Below are 5,039 nucleotides of genomic sequence, written 5' to 3' on the forward strand. Positions count from 1 at the left end.
CACTGCATGTGTCTGCCGTTTACTGCAGTACCTATCAAGAAGAGTGTTGAAAAGATCGATTATTGGGGCCAAAAGTTTGAAGTTGTTTTAAGCATTTTACGCAAACATTACTATGCCGCAAGCTGCATTCATTCACATCGGCGATTTTTGCCCCTGACTCGGGCGGTTGCCATTCACATCCATCGGACCCTAATCAACGGAGAGTTCTTTGACCGTTGACTTTCAAATCGCAGCTTCCGTTCCAGTAACCCGGTGCGTACATGGTCAAACGGAAACGCGACCGAACGACCGGACGCAAGCATTAACCGAAGACCCGGTGGCTTCACAAAATGGTAAACTAATCGATCGTCTCACGGCGAGCCACCGTCACTCCGATTGCCGCCGGCCTCAAGTTCATTAATAATAAGCCCATCCACAGCGCGAACGGATCAATCGAATCGCGCCGAAATTGACAAAAAAAAAACAGACGAGTCCTCCAAAACTGTCTGGCCACCCGTTTGGCCGGCGTCATCTTAAAAAGTGAGAGAGAGCGCGTGCGCCTTTTAGCGGCACGCGGAGTGGTAATGAAAATAAAGTCGGCTTAAACCGAAGTGCTCTCCGTGCAAGGAAGGATTTAATAAGCAGCGGTCAGCGAAAGGAGCCGGCGCACGGCCGCACGGCTTTCTTTTGAAACGCCCGCCCACCGATCGTAAGAACATAATTGGATTCAATTTATAATTATCACTTACCCGACCCTCTAATCCCATCAGGGCGACGGGGCACCGGGACCCGCTGGGTGTTAAACGATCACGCAAACCGAAAACTTAATATCGATGAGCATTGGTTCTTTGTGTTGCGCTTTGTGTTTCTTAAAATTAATGGCCACGGCGCGAGTGAAAGTGAAGCTTAACGCGTCTGTTGCACTTTTCGCTGCCAGCCGCGCCATAAAAAAGCGATTAATTTTGAATACAATTAATTCGATTTAATCCTATTACACAGTGTTCACACAGCCCCATAAGTCAATGTGTCTAACCAACCCTCTGGTGACCGTTAAGAAATCGAAGGCAAATTCGACGATTCCCAACAGATTCACAGAACAAACCCTCAAATGCGGTAGGGCTCTGCGCCGGCAACGGCTCCAAATAAAACGAATTCGAGTTCGGGTGAACCCCAACACTCGGTCACGATCCGAGCTCCGGCGGCTCGGGCTAGCCTCGTGGATCGCGTGGAGTTCGCCACTCAATCGGCGGGCTATGTCGGTTCACTTGCTGGTCCCCGCGGCGCGAACTGGCCGGTGAAGAAGCGAAAACGAGACCAAAAGAACGGTGGTTCATGCGCGACACGCAGCACGCACCACGCTCCTCGCGCAGCGCAAGAAGCGCGTCTTCGCGGCGCTGCGTTCGCGCCTGAGTGCCGCTCGATGTCACAGTTCAGTTTCAGCCCCGATCGTTCGCGTTTCGATTCGCGCGTTTCGTTTCGTTCGACAGCCAGCGTTCGAGGTGGGTCCCCCCGACAGACATCCGACGTCCCGACGGACCCTTGCGCCAGGGCGTAGGTTCGCGCGCGTGCCCCGTGCTGTTTTGTGATATCTTTTTCCTGACACTGTGTGTCTGTGTGTCTGTGTGTGTGTGTGTGCGCGTATGTGTGATCGATCGTGTGTTGGGAAAAAGCTGGCCGCTTACAGCCGCGGATCCGTCGGTGCGATCAACAAGGATACAAGTGTAACCGTCGATGACGACGACGGCACTTAGCGCTCGTTTCGGTTTTATTTAAGCCGGGGTTCGTCGCTGTCATTGCCCAAGCCACGCGTTGAAGTCTTTTGTTTCTTCTGGTTCGCTCGGCGCGTTGGTGCGACTGTTTTTTTTCCCGTCTGGGGTCTTGTTTCGTGCGTTCGGTCGGTTCTGTGTTGAGTGCTAGTTTGGTTGTTGTATTTAATTTTCATGCCCATTATCTGCCCGACCCACGATACTGTCCACGTGCCGCAGTGATTTTTTCGGCGCAGTCCAAGTGCAGGAATAGTTGGCCCCGTAGCGATGGCGGACCATCCGCTTCCCGGCGACCGATCCAGCGCCACACTGGCCACCGGTGAAATCGAAAGTGCTCCAACGGAAGCACCCAACTCGCGCTCACCGTCGCCGCTGCCGGTCGGTCAGAAGCAACCGAAAAAAGTGTCCTTTTCCGATGAGCTCCCGCAATCGCTTCCGTCCGGTGCCGTGGGTGAGAAAAAGGGGCTCCCCAACGAAAGTGAAAGTGGTGGCCGGGCCGTCGAAGAGAACCCGTTTGTGTTTGTCCTGCGCCAGAACAACAGCTACCTGGACCATCTGCACGGTTCTGCGGGGGGTTCTGGCACAGTCGTGGCAGGTCCACCACGGCGGGCATCGGTTCATTCGAACGAAAGTGAAACCACGTCCAGCAGCAACGGGAGCAGTGGTGGCAGCACGCCAACAATTGCTGTGGCGGAGAAACCCAGTGACCCAAAACCGTTCGATCCGATCGCGGCCGGGCTCGTTAATGGGCTGGGCGGAAGCGTCGAGCCTCCGTCGGGGCAGACCGAGCCACGGAAGCCGTCCGTCAGTGCCATGGAGCTGGAGGTGCGCCGCGACAAGCGCCGCTGGCTGATGATATCCGAGCTGAGCGCGATCCTCGGCGAGGACAAGCACTCGATCGATGGATTTAAGCGCATCTTCCGAGAGCAGGTGAGTCGAAGCCACGCCGTCCGGGTCAGTCTCGCTGTGTGGTTTGCGCAATCGATCCCATCCATCGCGCCCGTTATTATCGTGGTCCGTCCTGTTCTGGTGTGTTTGTGTACGGTCCACCATCCGCGGTGGTTGTGTCCGGACGTGGTGTGTGTGTGCTGCAAAGAAGATGACCCCCGATGACATGACAAGTTTGCGATGCGCTTGCGCCGCAACCGGCGGCTGACCTGCGCCCGACCCTGCCCGCGGCGCACGGTTCGCAGTCCGAACAATGTGTAAGTGCAAGTGCAGTGTGATGCATCGTTCGCAATTATGAGGCCGACGCCGATGATCGTGATGATGATGATGATGCATCTGGATGCTCAGCGCCTCAGCCCTCAGTTCGGTTGGCCTTCTGCCTGCTCCGGCAAGCGAACGGCGATAAAAGAATTTGCAAAATTCCACCCTGAAGTCTCTCCGTCGGCGTCGTGTCGAGGGCGATGTGTTGTGTTGCGATCTTTACCGCCGCTGGTCGTGTGGCGTGATGAATATTTTCATTATTGAAGTGATTCACTCAATTATTCGATAATGCCCCAGAGATGCCACGGGGCCCCGTGGCCGAGCAGCCGAGTGCAGTGCGTTGCGTGCTCCATTGTGGTGAAGTCCTTTCCATCGGTGTGCATTCCGTTTGCATGAATTGGCATGCAAATGGCCGTACACGCTTACGCTGGGGCCCGCTGTACGGTGCACGAGAGATGATGCGTGCAGATTCGTTGCACTCGATGCACCGCTACATTGCCGGCGGTCGTGCTTTCATCGGCCGTTCAAACAGCTGACCTTCTCGTGCTTGGCGAGTGGCCTGGGTTGCTGTCTTGACGCGCAACTGCACCCGAACCAGCAGCTGGTGCCAAACCGTTGCTTTTCTAACGCCGCTGCGCCCCCAGACTTGGGCGGTGTTTTAATGCCGGCCACATTCAGAGGCAATTAAAGGGGAGAAGAGCAGCAGCGAGAGTAGCGAGCGTTCCCATCGACTGTACGCAATTTATTTTATGGTACGCTATGCTCATAAATTTAGCACCTTCAGGCTATGGGAATGGGTCTTCTTTTATGATCGGTGATCGTAAATGTGCATGTTAGCGACAAACGGGAGCGCGTTTGCCCTGGGCCGCGAAGACCGTCGTAGCGCAACAGATGGTCAATTACCCGTGGCCGCAAGAAAACTCTTAATGAGCTTTTGCAAGACTGATTGAAACTCATTTAAATAATGGTTAGTTTTGAAGGATTTGCCTTTTTTGCTTTTGCTTGATCAATTGCACTTGAATAATTATTTATTTAGAAGGAGAAATTGTAAAACGCATTTCTGTAAAAAGAATCCCGAGAGTAAACACTACTAAACGAGCCAGGCATTCCGATTCCGCATCCCAAATGTTTCTTCCGTCGGGTGTCGACAGCCTGTGTCACCACTGTACCCCGGCTAATGGCAAATAAATGGGCATATTAACGAGTGTAGCGTCCTTTTTCCGAAATGCCGATTGCATTCTGGAGGAGCGACTTGTAAGAAAACGATTATTCAATCCCGGCGAGCCCGCGAGGACCGCGAGGATGGTGCGAAACGTCCGACGGCGCCGCCAAAAACGTTCCTCACCGTGGTCCTCGGGTTGTGGTGCGTCATTAATCTTTCCGTTCGCGATTCCATTTTCATCGCACCGACGATGCCGATAATTTTCAGACCAAAGATGAAACGAGCGCCAAAAAAAAACTTTAACACAAAAATGGACAAAAATGTGCCAAGAATTATGCGTACCAATAAGCAGCACCATGGAAGCCAATAATTTACAAGCGAACGGCGGTTTTGGTCCTTTCGCGGACCCCTTGGTTTTCACGAATCCGTCACAACAAATGGCGAAGACAGCGAAAAATTTCGAAAACTTTCCGCACCTTTCGCCACTCGGCGAAACATGACAAAAATGTTGCCACCCGATGACAAATTGACGCCTGCAACAAGGCTATCAGTTTCGCGAGCCCCCTTTTTTTTTGGTCTGGCTTGCCGGCGGCGGCGAGGTGCAGGAAAAAGGGAAAATCGCTTCCTCGTGTCCAGAGAAATTTTGTCATTTTAATTTGTCACAACCTTCAATTCTTGCAGTTTCGCGGTTGGCGTCGTGCCTTTTATTGGCGTCGGAAACAAACAAAACAGGCGCGGCAACCGCGAAAAGCGAACGGTGGCCACCGATTCACCGCCGATGGGCGCCCCAAGGCGCGTTCCCGGGGGCCATGGAAATAAAGCCATTGCCCAAATGTGGATGCCACGGAGGACGGACCAATTTGTCAATCATTGTCCTCGCGAATAAATGATCCGCGGGAGAGTTTTTGCCTTTCAATTAACGT

Source organism: Anopheles cruzii, chromosome 3, assembly GCF_943734635.1.
Source record: "Anopheles cruzii chromosome 3, idAnoCruzAS_RS32_06, whole genome shotgun sequence".
Lineage (NCBI taxonomy): Eukaryota > Metazoa > Arthropoda > Insecta > Diptera > Culicidae > Anopheles > Anopheles cruzii.